The sequence below is a fragment of the Monodon monoceros genome, unplaced genomic scaffold, assembly GCF_005190385.1.
Source record: "Monodon monoceros isolate NGI ecotype Baffin Bay Population unplaced genomic scaffold, NGI_Narwhal_1 Super_Scaffold_16, whole genome shotgun sequence".
Taxonomy (NCBI): domain Eukaryota; kingdom Metazoa; phylum Chordata; class Mammalia; order Artiodactyla; family Monodontidae; genus Monodon; species Monodon monoceros.
Window position 1 is genome coordinate 43,798,518 of NW_021703772.1, and position 15,127 is coordinate 43,813,644.

The 15,127-nt window shown below is 43.9% G+C and overlaps 1 protein-coding gene across 1 annotated transcript in view; it reads right to left on the reverse strand.

Moving 5' to 3' along the window:
• Positions 1-9,676, reverse strand: part of MFSD6 (major facilitator superfamily domain containing 6) — a 74,346-nt gene extending 64,670 nt beyond the window's left edge. The window contains exon 1 of the mRNA XM_029225751.1: positions 9,480-9,676. The gene's annotated coding sequence lies outside the window, so the exon portion shown is untranslated. The remainder of the gene's footprint in view (positions 1-9,479) is intronic.
• Positions 9,677-15,127: the final 5,451 nt, after the last annotated feature.

Consider the following 15,127-nt stretch of genomic DNA (forward strand, 5'->3'; position numbering starts at 1 on the left):
GTGTGTGAAAAAATAAAAATAAAAAAATAACCAGGTGTCTTTGGGCAAGTTATGTTACCACTCAGGTCACTGTCCGCACCTGGGAACAGGGGCACAAGCCCAGCCTATTTCACTGGGCAATTAAGAGGACTGATTGTGCTTAGAAAGGGTGTCATGTCATAACTAAGAGGGTGAGCACTAGAGGCTGAAAGATCAGTTTTGAAGCAATTACTAGCCACATGGCTTTGGCCAGGTTTCTAACCTCTTCACCTCTTAGGTTTTACATTTATAAATCTGTAAATCTCATTCGCACTAAACTCTTAGGATTGCTGCAAGGAATAGATGAAAACAATGCATGTGACAGGTTAATAGGGCTGGTACATGGTAAGCTCTTAATAAATGGTAACTTTAAGAAAAAAATAAAAAAATAAAATATAGCCCCCTGGGACTTCCCTGGTGGTCCAGTGGTTAAGACTCTGCGCTCCCAATGCAGGGCGCCCGGGTTCCATCCCTGGTCAGGGAACTAGATCCCGCATGTCCCAACCAAGAGCTCGCGTGCTGCAACTAAAAAGATGCCGCAGGCTGCAACGAAGATCCCACTTGCCTGTGCCGCAAATAAGACCTGGCACCACCAAGTAAATAAATATTAAAAATTTTTTTAAATATAGCCCCCTTAGGAACAGTTTAATTATATCTGTAACATAATAAATGCGAAAGAAAGGAGACGAAGTCCACTCTAATATATTTCCCTTCACCTACTAAGATGGTAAAAAGAACAAATTATTTCCATGGGGGGTGGGGTGGGAGCGCAGGGGCGTGGCATAGACTTTAACCCTAAATGTGGTTTTAGTAATAAAAGCCAAGGGGGTTTTCACTTTCACTTTGTGGAAGACACATTTAAATGTCAATAAAAAATTTGTAATGTAGGTCCTTAGACCTTATCAACCATCATGAAAGCAGATTTCTATTTATTCGTTTTAGGCTTTTGATTAAATATTGTGCCAAGAGCTTATAGCATAAATTTGAAGCAGGCCCCCGAACCTCGTTTCCTTCTGTCTCTCAAATAAACTTCCTAATACTACCAAATGTCAAATAGATAGCTAGTGGGAAGCAGCCGCATAGCACAGGGAGATCAGCTCGGTGCTCTGTGACCACCTAGAGGGGTGGGATAGGGAGGGTGGGAGGGAGACGCAAGAAGGAGGAGATAAGGGGATATATGTATATGTATAGCTGATTCACTTTGTTATAAAGCAGAAACTAACACACCATTGTAAAGCAATTATACTCCAATAAAGATGTTAAAAAATAAATAAATAAAACAAGCCCAGTGTGAGGAACAAGTAACAGTTCATAGTACAGCATGGAAGAAAAAGGTTTTTAAAAATATATTTATATCTTGTTTCTGCAACTAAAAAAAAAAATCCAATAGGTGTTGAAAATAGGAAGTAAAATTAATTGAATATGCTTCTGCTGACACTCTGCATTCATTTGTCAAGAAGGAAAACAATGTAAGGATTTAAGGGGGCCACAGAAACTTTTTAAAACTAGAACCAGTGCATAGTCATCTCTCTCTAAACCAAAATCAATAGCCAGACACGGCAATGAAATTGTTTGTTTAAAATAACCAAACTCCTGAACGGCCGGGTTTCCAATATTCATTGTACTTCAATCGCTGAGGCTTAGAAACCATTTCCCCACCGAAATAATCTTACAAATAGGAGTGGTACTCAGATTACTGAAGCAAGAGTGCCAACCTCAGTGTTACAAAGCGCATAACTTTTAAATTGGGGAAAATTCTTTCTACTTTTCAATCTGGAATGCTGGCAACAGCTCTCGAAAGACAAGCCCACCCAGAGCTTCCCTACCCACTCCCCTCCAGCCATGAGCCACAGAAGTGGGCATGGACTCACCGGCCACTGGCTTCCTCCAGGGCAACAGTTCTAGCCTGTGGGAGCCGTGGAGTTACTGCCAGTGGTCTTTGAAAGCACTGAATAAATGTGTCATACATACATGTTCCACTCATTTTCCAATGTATATTGATGCTACCATCATACATCTATTTCTCTAATAAATGTTTTTGCAATTCCTATTAGCTTTCCAACATTACGCAGTTTCTCAGATTGAGAACCCTACAAGTGCAATTATTTTCACGTGGGAGCCTGAGAACTATGCCAGCATTGCAACGGTGTCTTCAAACACCTTCTAGGTAATAGAACAGGTACCGGGTTAGAAGAGGAGAGAAAGAGGGAAGGCTGGAACCTGGTCAGCACGGGCACAGGCCACAGTGAAAGCAGAAGCCGCAGCAAGTCACCTCTTGTCATTTGAAAACTGTCTCTATTATCAAATTATTTACGATTTTAATGATTATAGACACAATTTTTGTTTCTTTGCCAAGAAGTTAACACAGAAAAATCTCAGCTTTTCTTTTTCGTTTCTTATCTTTTCGAAGTATAAAACAAAGGCTTTTTTAAAGATTGATATTGAAAGCTATGTTATTTACTTAAAAGTTTCAGATTTTCCTCTATAAATTATTGCGTGCTATGCTTGAGAAGCAATTTATACAGAACATATATGAGTAAAAAAGAAATTAAAATTCTATTAAAATGTTTTTTGGTTTATTTTTAAACCTAGTTATGTGAATATTTGTTCTATACACACAGACACACATTCAATTTTTTTTTCAAATCTTTTCAGAAAAGGGCTTGGGCAAATGCAATTAGTATAGGACTATGGGTCCAAAATCTAAAAATACTAGGAACACAGGAAAAGTAGACTGTGGAAAAATAAGAATTATAATGACAAATAAAAATACAACTCCAGGCATTGGTACTGTAACACTGGGTTAGAGCACCAGTACACATATTACATATGTCAAATAATGCTATATTTATAATGGGTGCTTGATAAATGCTTATTCAACAAAAGACTGGCATTATTATGTAGCTATTCTGGCACTATTAAGACACTGAGAAACTTAAGAGGCTTAAAGAGTATACAGTCTATCTATAAGACAAGGCATTCTAAACAGAAATTTATAGGTGTTTCTTTCTCAGACATTATCTTTTACGAGTTTATAGTCTAGACGAAAATACAGACCTCAAAGTTTAGGATACAGTCTTCTATAGACATGTAGCTACTGTCAATGACTTTTCTTTATATCCCTTAAGCACACTATAGTCTAAAATAATCATTTATATCCTGAGCACATTCCAGCATATGTAATCTAAAATTATCTTGTTTCTTATGCTGTTAGGACTCTGATAAATTGAGAGGTACCAAGTGCTATCAGTTTCTTTCAGAAAAAGACTTATTACCTCGCCCATTAAATAAACGAGATACTTCAATAAACATGCCATACCAATATTTTTGAAAATGAAAATATTCAATGTTGGTAAAGATGAAGATCGATAGTCACTCTCATCAACTAAGAGTAGAAGAATAGTCTTTCTAGAAGGCAAGGATTTAAGTGTATGGATGTTTACCATAATGATCAAAACTGAAACAAAGTGAGCAATCAGTGATAGAAACAGTTAAATAAATTATGGTATGTCCACATGAGAGAAAAACAGAAACTTACATCCACAGGATGGAAAAACTGAAGTTAATTAATAGAACTTAAATAGAATTAATAGAATATGGGAAAATGCTCATGATTTGTGCACTGCATTAAGTGAAAAAAAGCAAGACACAAACCTGTATGTATTGTAAGAGTTTATATTTGTAAATCTATGTACTTCATACAAAATATACTTTAGAGAAAGATATGAAAATAATACCAAAATATTACTAGGGGTTATCTCTCAGAAGTAAAATTAGGAGTTACTTTAATTTTTTCTTAGACTTGACTGGATTTTTCTCCAATGAGCATATATCACTTTTAAAATACATGTTTGGGACTTCCTTGGTGGCACAGTGGTTAAGAATCTGCCTGCCAATGCAGGGAACACAGGTTCAAGCCCTGGTCCAGGAAGATCCCACATGCTGTGGAGCAACTAAGCCCGTGCGCCACAACTACCGAGCCTGTGCTCTAGAGCCCATGAGCCACAACTACTGATGCCCGCGTGCCACAACTACTGAGCCGTGCACCTAGAGCCCACGTGCCACAACAAAGAAAAGCCACCGCAATGAGAAGCCCGCGCACCACAATGAAGAGTAGGCCCTGCTCGCCGCAACTAGAGAAAGCCCATGCGCAGCCACGAAGACCCAATGCAGCCAAAAAATAAATAAGTTTTTGAAAAAATAATAAAATAAATAAAATACATATTGTAAAGGCATTATTTGAAATACAAGGTATCTGAGTGATAACTGGGACACCCTTGACCCTGTAGTTCCTGAAAGGTCACCTGGAGTTGCTCAGCTGAAGTCCGCCTATCCTTGTGCTATTCCTGCTCACCAGCAGGAACAAGTGAAAGGGCCAGTTACAAGAGCTCTGAGATACTTTTTTTTTTTTTTTTGCGGTACACGGGCCTCTCACTGTTGTGGCCTCTCCCATTGCGGAGCACAGGCTCCGACGCGCAGGCTCGGCGGCCATGGCTCACGGGCCCAGCCGCTCCACGGCATGTGGGATCCTCCCGGACCGGGACACGAACCTGTGTCCCCTGCATCGGCAGGCAGACTCTCAACCACTGCGCCACCAGGGAAGCCCTGAGATACTCTTAGAGATATTACACCTTCAAAACACAGGGAACCTCATTAATGGGAAATAAAATTTAAAAGTGTGTCATTTTACCCCTTTGATACTCTTTTATTCAAACTCCCTCATAAAGGTGAGTGTGGGGTCTACCTGTTCATTAGTTAAACACAATTCCACAGAAAGCATTTTGAAATAGAAGAAAGAAGGCACCCCACAACAGCTACAGAAGCTTGGCTGTGGTGGATCACATCAGTGCACTTCTTTAAAAAGTCATAGATAGTGTCCACGTCGCTCTGTATGGTTCTGCTTTAAGTGTTTAGTGTGGGGCTTTGGGGCTTGGGTCTGTTGAGAAAGGCCTTATTTACCTTGGGCCAAGTGTGTTCTACCTTAACCTTGGGCCTAAAAAAGCCCAGAGCAGTTATAAGAGAAGAATTCGCCACATGGCTTATAGGGACTCACTCCTCTGTTCTGGGGCTCAGAGTTCCTCTGGGAGTCCTGGACTCTACTGCTCCATTTCCGCTCTTCACCCCATAGTGGCCACGTGGGGAAAGTGGGGTGGGGGGCACCCAGGTCTCTCTACAGAACCACGCGGGGAGTTACTACTAGCCTAGGCTTCTCGCGCACTTTCACCAGGCACAATTAACCACAAATCAAGTTTGTTGAGACAACACCAGTTCCTCTTTCCAATTCCCCTTTTATCCCCAACAAATCCACGCCAGAGCTCCCTCGGCCACTGCTGACTCATAACGTCCCATCTCCCTCTCCCCCAAGTTCCACTCTTGGTCTCACATCAAAACATTTCCTCAGAGTCATTCAAAGCTGGACTTCCCTGTTTTCTACTTGCACATCATTCCCTGAATTTGTCTCCCCTACTCAAACACAGGCCAGAACAAATGTCAAAAAAGATGTCTCGGCCATCCTTTACTCAATCCTCTCTTATATCTCTGGAATACGGTTTTTGTAAGAGCCTAGATTTCTTCCCATCTTTGCCCCATTCTCTCCCATTCCTAAATACAGCAGGACCACCAGGTCACAAGGTAATACAGGCCAGTCATTCACATTTCCAAACCTTAACATCTCTTCAACACAATCATCAGCACATCTATGGCTCAGCCATATTCACATTACAGTGGACAAAAGCAGATGAAAGCTACTTTTAATATACAACATTTGGGGTATTTTTTGTTGGTGCTGAGGTAGCGGTGTGTGCGTGTGTGCGTGTGTGTGTGTGTGTATGTGTGTGTGTGTGTGTGTTTGCATGCTATTTAGAGCCACAAACTAGCAACCAGAGTTGCAATAGCTATAGCAGACACATATTAGTATACAGGTTCAAAGTTTAGGTGTTCCACATTTTTTATTTGGTTTGGTTTGGTTTAGTTTTCTATTGGGCTCCGCGCCAATAAATCAATATCTTAGCAAATGGCTCTGATAGTTTCCAAAAGCTACCCAGCCAAGTAACTTAAACAATGCCATTTTACAAAGCAGTAAATAAGTGTCTTATAAATACAGAGAAGGAAAACCAGCTACAAAGCAAAGTTACTGAAACCCAACAATAGGGCTAAGTACTGGATAACATGGCATTCAGGATTTAGGACAACAAATCAGGCTGACACAGGCATTCTCACCCTCCAAAATGCCAGTAAAGTAGAATAAATGGCCAAAGACAGCTAATGTTGGGTAATTAAACACGGAGGAATCATATCCAAATGGAACGTTCCTGATGGAGACATTAAGGGTGTTTTCTTTGCCCCACACAGAATTCACAGCAGATGTGTACGTCTGCATTTCCCAGGAATCCAAAATGCTGTGCACTGGGAAATGACACATTCATTTTGCTTTGAGGAAAAGGTTTTACCGAAACTGGCTTTGTACTAGGGTAGGATTTTGCACTTGATTTCTGGGTTTAAAGAGAACCTACTGAGCAACAAAGTTTCCTAAATCAAAAGCCTGAGATTTCCCTCAGCCCAAAACATAATTAGAATCTTAAATGAAACGTTGGATGACACCTAAAATTGTCAGAATATCTCTTCTGCAAAATAATTTTACAATTATGTTTTTCTCGTTATTGCCTATTACGTTTATAATGAACCAACCTTATTTATTCACTTTTCCTTTGGGTACAAAACACAAGGAAGAATGTGTTTTCTTGATTCTGAAAAGTCTGAATGTATTTGATTCTGGATTTCTAAGTCTGAGCAGGGAAATTATTAATTTTTAAGGATTCTAAGCAATGATTTTTATCAGTATTACATAAAACAGAATTGTGGGATTTGTATATATACATCGGTATGTATATATACACATCAGACAAGATTATGTACATATATGCACATGTATATGTATCTATACATATATATGTTTATATATGCATCGGGCTAGATTAACTTGACAACTTCCTGCTCCTGAAATTATGTTACTAAAAATAATTACACCTGAAGTCATCCAGAATGCCGTAATTTCAGGAAATGACACAGCAGATAAATTTATTTCTCCTACTCCTACCTTCTACATAAAGAACAATTATGCTTCCAAAGACAGCCACCACTAGCAAGAGCAGGAAGAAATTCCTATCACCCTATCCAGCAGGTAAATTGGAGTGTGTGCACCAAAGCATTCTCATTGGTTAGGAAAATTGGGAGTGCTGTAGAACACCCTATAGATACTGTTAGAAAAGGTAAAACTTAGTCATCCAAGACTGGTCACCCTTTGCTCCTACACATGCAATTCTCAGAATACTACCTTCCTCTTTGATCTCCTGAGTCTCGTATTTCACTTCTCTAACATTACAGAGTTTAGGCACATTCAATTTTTTTCTTATTTTTGATTTTTATTAAGTGAATCAATTCTATTCCTTTTGTTTCTCTTTTTAGTTTCTATAATGAAATAACAAATGCTTGTTGCAAAAAAAAAAAAAAGCTTTTTAAGCCCAAACATAACTTTATAAGGTAAAAAGTAAAAGTACCCTCTTCTCTTTACCATCTGAACCCACTTCCTTCAGGAAGCCACTGTCAACAGTTTGGAGACAACAAGGTATACGTGTGCTTGTATGATGGTTTGTATATAAATCTCTTCCTTTTTTCACTTACCATATCATGATTCTTTCCCAAGACAATGTGCCAAAGCAGCTAACAAATACATTTACATCTATTGCATTTCTCCCTTTCCCTACAATGAGACTGCTAAATCAAGATTTACTGAATATCAAAAGAAGTCAAACAAAAAACCTGTCAGCCTAATACTAAATATATCTGGTTATATTCATTTTTACACTTGCCTTCAACCTAAAAATGGTGAGAACAAATGGGTAAACATACATGCATAAATATATATGCACTATATAGATTATCTTACACAGATAAATGTTAACATATGTAATGTATGTATGTTGAAATGAAATTAATTTTCAAAGGCAAGAAGCAAAGGAAGGCACCTGTGTAGGTGGTGAGACTTAATGGGTCCTGAATAGGGAGGGACACCGTGTGGAAATTTCCTGGGCTTTGGAGCCAGAGACACGGGGTCAAACCTAACTCCACCTCTTACTGATTATGTGGTTTGTGTAAGTTCCTTAACCATTCGAGCTTCCTTTTCATCATCCATAAAATGCGACAAGACTTATCTACAGAGATATAGAAATTAAGTGTTTAAGATGGTGTCTTGAACATACTAAGTGCTCAAAAAGTGCCTTATTACTGTTAATAATCCAGAAACTATATATGCTAGACTTGGTGATCCAATACCTCATATCACCAAATACCTGCAAACCTTGCTGTTTCGTTTATCTTTGTGTTTTGGTTTGCCTTCATGTTTTTACATTTACCTTATTCATACAGATACAGAAAGTGCCATAGAAATAAATTACTATAAACATGCTTAGTAGCTTTAATGCATTATTGAAATATGATCCTTTCTCCTCCTACTCCCCCAGGGTGTCTTGCCCAGGGCTCAGCAGCAATGTCCCAGCTTCCTCCTAAAAGCAATCTTAAGTTTTACAAGCCATCTGACTACCACAAAATAACTGAAAATATCTTCCGTGTCTGCCGATGACCATCAGCTTAAAGTGTCAAAAGCCGACCTTCCCAGTGAGGCGACTTCCTATCCTCTCCTTTTACTTAACAAGGCCATCAACGATGCATGCACCTTTAGCAGACTAGTGGCCACGTCTTGGGGAAGAGATGCTCTGCAGACACCAGAGGCCTACCAAAAACACATCTGCTTTTATCACATGTCGTTGGTCAACTGTACGTCCACCCACCCTTTACATTCATTTATTTTGAAAAGGTTAGATTTCCAGAAAATCCTAAACTTCTAGAACAATTAGGGGGAAGCATGACCACTGTACTATCCAACCATCTCCTTTTACAGGTGAGAAAACTGAGGCTCAGGAAGATGTGACATGCCCAACAGCATAAAAATATTTAGACACCAGTTGGGATTAAAACCTCAACTCTTCAAGGTTCTTTTCTACTACTAATAGGCAAGATTTTATCTGTTCCAGTAGCTCTGTAAAATGTTTAATTATTAAAGATTTTCGGATGAAAGGAAATGTTTGTGGTTGCGAATATATGTGGGAGAGGCGAAATGCACCGTGTGCTGGCCTTAAGGGTAATGAATCCACCTGCCTGTCCACGTGCAGATGGGATAAATGAAGGGGAAAATCGCATTTGGAATTTTTCACCCTCCTACTTAAATTTACAGGGAGCCGTGTAGGGTACACAAAGGACCCCAAAGGACTAGAAACCCCGACTGTTATCTCAAAATGGCTCTAGGGACATGTTAGGCCAGGCTGAAGTAAAGCAGCACGGAGGCGGGGAATTTCTCCCAGGATGATAGCAGGCAAGGGAAAGAGGTATTTTGCGTATTTATTCACCTGGGTAAGCAAACGCTGTCAATTTCCTCCTCTTGCCACCCAAGGAGCTACGTCCCTGCACTCGGATTGTCTGGTGTTCTCGCCTCCCTCTTTCTCCCGAGGACGGTTATGGCAAGGGCGCGAGTGCGGCCAGGCCGACAAGGGCCTGGGCACTGGGGCGCAGCCCTCACCCGGCACCCTGGCTGCTGCCGGCGCCCGGCGACGGCTTCCTTGGGCAGCGCCTTTGTTTTCCCGACTGCAGTTACGTTTGCGGAAGTACTGCTCGCGCTGGGCGCACCGGGGGTGCAGGCTGTAGCTGCCCTCAGCGCCCCAAAAGATGACAACCGACTCGGGATCCAAGGGGAGGGAGACAGTAGCGGGCGAGCGGCGCTGGGAGCGGAGACACCCCCCCACGCCCTGGGGCCGGGCCCCTCCTCGGAAGCCTTTCAGCGACTGCAGGTGTGCGCGCCGCAGGGGGCTCCTCGCCCTCCGGCCGGGCCCGGCCCCTGCAGGGGAGCCCAGGGTGGGGCTACCCCGCCGCCCCGCCGAGCGCGCCCCCTTCCCCCTCGCGCTGGGCTCCGACTCACCTGCGGCGGGCGGCGGCGGCGGCGGCGGCGGCGGGAGCTCAGCTGCGCGGGGCGCGGGGAGCCATCTCCCCCGGGCACGGGGCGGCGGCTCCGGGCGCCGGGGCGGCGGCTGTCGAGACGGCGCTCACCATCTCGGGCGGGTCACTGGTTCCTCGGGAACTGCGGCGGGGCGGGGCGCGGCGCGGCGGAGGGATGCGGGCCGGTGGGGGGACCGGGAGCGGCGAGCCGAGCGCACCGGTCGGCGCGACCTTCTCTCCTCCTCCTCCTCTTCCTCTGGCCTGGCCTCCGCCGCTCGCTACCGGCTGGACCCGTTTCAGGGCTGAGCGCCGAGGACCCGCCGCCAGGTGCAGCGCTCCGCCTCCTGCGGCGGCGGCGGATGCGTCGGCGGCTTCTCCTCCCGGCCTCCCGCCAGACCTGGCGGCCCCGGGGGACCCGCCGCCCCAGCCCTGCCGGGGAGGCGCGCCGCGAAGGGGGAGAGCAGACGCGAGGGTCTATCCCCAGGTCCCCGCACCCCGGCTCCCAGCTAAGAGCCCCCCCCGCCGACCCCAGGCAAAAGATGCACGCCTAGCTCCGGGGGGAGGGGGCGGAGAGTAGATGGCCGGCTGGTTGGGAATTGTAATAATAATAATAACAACAGTAGCAGCAACAATAATAGGTATCGTTTGTAGGGCATTTATTCAGTGCCAAGCAGAATGCTAACATTAATGCGTTGCCTCAGCGTCTCTCGGCCAGCGATGGCTGTGGCCGACTGTCCTCAGTTGACCCGGGAGAGAGGAGCTTGGCAAGAGACGGGAGGCAAACAACCAGGGTTTCAGGACTCACCGGGGAAGGGCTGAGACTAAAGCACTCTTTCAAACCGAGAAAGTGCTACGAAGTATCTGGCAGCTTGCTGAAGAGGTAACCATGTGTGTCGCATCTGTAACGCAATTACAGTTGTATTTCTGGTTAGACACGCAGAGAGGGTGGGAGGGTTGGGAGAGTGGAGTTGGCTGTAAAAGGTATCATTCCTTCAGCAAGTATTTTTTTGGGTGCCTGTAATGGGCCTTTGGGGTGCCAGATCCTGTCCTCAGGGAGCTTATCGTCTTGTTCTGGGAATAACAACAATAATAATGGCAGCTAGCATCGATGAACATTTCTCATACATGAAACACTGTTTAAGTACTATTTAAACTTTACCATAATCCTAAAAGTATAAGCAATATTATTCCCATTTTACAACTGAGGAAACCAAGGCTGAAATTTACTGTGACTAACCTAAAATGACTAAATAGTAAAAGGGTGAGAAGTCCTTTGTCTCCAGTGTTTAAGCTCTTAACCACGAAATCATACCGATGAGAATTTTATAGGCCCTGAAGCTTTAGGATTTGAGGTCCCTCTTTAGGAAGAATAAAACAAAATTACAAAGTCACTGTGGCCCCTGCTGGAACCTACAAAGGGTCCCTGAAGTTTATGCTCCATTAGCCTCATGATAAATCCACTTGCAATACTGATAAAAGCAAACCGATGAAAAGCAGTGAGTGCTCAAGTTTCATATGAAAGAGATTAAAGTGGTTGTTGGACTCTGAGATTGACAGATTTTGGTCTGGTGTGGCCTGGAGACATCTTCCCCTGCAGTATTTGGAACTGAACGGCTCATAAAGTACCCAGTTGGTAGCTGTCATAATAGAATTATCATCCTTCTTATCTGTCCAGATATTAAAGAAGCAACCTTTTGAAAAAGAAGGAAAAAGAAAAGTGAACAGACTCCAGGTCTAATATGATTCAGGTTCTCTCCTGTATACAGAAGGAGGGCAGGAAGGAGCGGTGGGGGGGGGGGGGTTGTTCTTAACCTACAGCTGCTCAGAAATGGCTCCATGTTGAAAAGTGAAGCCAAATCAAACTAGAGGTTAAAGCTGGTTTCACATAGGACAGGGTAGCCTCCAGGGTCATCACAGCAGAAAATGTTGTTTTAATTGGCCTTATTAGGGCAGGATTTTTTTTTCCTGGTGGCCCCTTCCCTTTTCAGTATAACTAAGGAGAAGATGCAAATATGCATGAAGAAAAAGTGACTACCACTCCTCCCACATCTCCCTACCCGCTGTGAGGTAACTAGTGGGTGTGGTGTGGGAAGTTAGCTTCCAAGTATACCAGGAGGCAAGCTATCCCAGAGGTCATTGTACAGAAAGGCTCAAAGACAAAATTAGGGTGTTGAAATCACATGGCTAATTGAATCAATTTAAAATGCAGAGTAAGAAGTCAGGAGATAGAGTAGATTAACACACTTAGGCTAGGGCACAAGCAGGGGGTATATTTTATGAAACGTGTAGAATCTGTGCCTCCCTCTCCCGAGTCAGCCTTCTGGTGCTGATGGTGTGATTACAAGGACCAGAGCTGAGGCTGATACTGGCAGTCAGAGGGTACCTGGGGCCAGAGCCAGCACACACTTTCTCTGTTGAGAGACACAGGAGCGAGGATGGCTGGCCAGTTCCAGCTCACCAATTAGCCCGATGAGCAGCTGTGGATTTTATCTGCATTTCTCAGGCAGAGAACAAATGGAGGCTGTGTAGCTGTCACCAGTGGGTGGTCATTTGAAGCCTGCCTAAATATTGAGTGCTAATATGCCTCATGAATATTTACTGTATCAAGAATATTTGGTGCCTATTTGGACCTTCCAACCCTTCCTTTCTACGTTCAGCTCATATATGCACTACTTACTTTGTCTCACAAACTACTTGCTTTCATTTAATTTCATTTCTTCTCTTATTTCCTTTGGCAGAATTGATTATTCTTTTTTTTTTTTTTTTGCTGTACGCGGGCCTCTCACTGTTGTGGCCTCTCCCGTTGCGGAGCACAGGCTCCGGACGCGCAGGCCCAGCGGCCATGGCTCACGGGCCCAGCCGCTATGCGGCATGTGGGATCTTCCCGGACCAGGGCACGAACCCGTGTCCCCTGCATCGGCAGGCGGACTCAACTACTGCGCCACCAGGGAAGCCCCCAGAGTTGATTATTCCTAAATAACAAAGCAAATATATGACAGTAGGTAATAATGAGAACAAACAGCTAACACTTATACAGGACTTACCTGTGCCAAGTACTGTTCAAAGCCCTTTTTATGTATTTATTAATTTAAGCCTCACAACAGTCACGTACACGTAGGTACTATCACCCCATTTTACAAATGAGGAAATTGGTGCATATAAACGTGAAGTAACTTTACCAAGCTCACACCACTTGTAAGTGATAGAATCTGCGTTTGAACCTAGGTAGTCTAGCTTAAAGGCCCTGGCTCTTAACCAATCCCTCTTCCTAGCTCATGCAAACTCTTACAAACACGTATATTCACATATGGCAGGTTGGGGATTTTATTTTAGGCAAATGGTATCATCTACTTTTCTCAGCAACACTAGACACTACTGAGTGTCCCCCACCTTGAAACTCTCCCTTCCTCAGACTTCTGTGACCCACAGCCTTGGGTTTTGCTCTTCCTCTCAAGCCACTCCCCTTTGTATACTCCATTTTGGTTTTGTTCTAGGCCTTTCTTCTCTTTCTTCTGTGATTGCTTTTACCCTCTCCCTTGGCTTTAATCATGGAATATTTGAGGATGTCCCCAAACCCCTGTCTCTGGGACAGCTTCTCCCCTGAGTGCCAGATCTGTATGGCTAATTCCAGTAGGTTGTTTCACAGGCACCCATCTTCCGCCCCTTCCCCCCGGCTTTTACTTCTGGGTTCCCAAACGTCATCCTCCTAGTTGTACAAGGTCCTGTACTCACCGCTCCCTCCACCCTTACGCCCACACCCAGCATATTAGTTTTCTATGCTGCTATAATAAGTTACCACAAATGTAGTGAATTAAAACATGACAAATTTACTATCTTACATGTCTGTAAGTCGGAAGTCCGAAATGGGTTTTATCAGGCTAAAATCAATGTGTCTGCAGGGCTGCATTCCATCTGTAGGCTTTGGAGGAGAATCCACGTTTTGGACTTTTCCAGCTTCTAGAGGCTGCTTGGCTCATGGCCCCTTTCTCCATCTTCATAGCACCTCACTCTAACCTCTGCTTCAGCAACCATGTTGCCTTTTCTGACTCTGACCCTTCTGCCTCCCTCTTATAAGATCCCTTGTGATTACACTGGGCTCACCTTGATGGTCCAGGATAATCTCCTCCTCTCAAGAACCCTAACTTAATCATATCTGCAAAGTCATTTTTTTTTTTTTTTTTTTTTTTTTTTTTTGCGGTACACAGGCCTCTCACCGCTGTGGCCTCTCCCATTGCAGAGCACAGGCTCTGGACGCGCTGGGTCAGTGGCCATGGCTCATGGGCCCAGCCGCTCCGCGGCATATGGGATCCTCCCGCACTGAGGAACGAACCCATGTCCCCTGCATCAGCAGGCAAACTCTCAACCACTGCGCCACCAGGGAAACCCTCTGCAAAGTCATTTTGTCATGTAAGGTTATATAGTCACAGGTTTCTAGGATTAGGACATGGTCATCTCTAGAAGGTGATGATTTTGCCTACCATACCCAGTAAATACCAAGCCCTGCGGAGTCCTCCTTTCAAAATATTCCTGGAATTTGACCTCTTCTCTGTATTCCTGTGCTATGCTAATCCAAGAGGTTCTCTCTCCTCTGCCTTATGATGATCACTTCTCTGGCCTCTCTGCCTCAATGTGTTTTCTCATCCAATCAATTTTCCCTATTGCAACCAAAGTAATCTTTAAGAACATCTGACAGGGTGATTTCTTTGCAGTCCCACAGGGTTGCACAACATCCTGGGGCACCTTTCACGTTGTGTTGTGCCTCCTGGATGTGCTACCAGCAGACCTTAATTCTCTACTTAAAACCCATCCAAAGGAATTCCCTGGTGATCTATTGGTTAGGACTTGGCACTTTCACTGCCAGGGCCCAGGAACCCTGGTCGGGGAACTAAAGATCCTGCAAGCTGTGTGGTACCGCCAAAACAAAACAAAAAACCAAGGCCCCCTTTACCATAACAAAGAGATTCAAAAGTCCAGTAGTCAAATAGAATTAGAATTTTGTTTCTCATATAACAGTCCACAGGTAGGCAGTCCAAGGCTGATGGTGCGACCTCACCATCTGCACAAC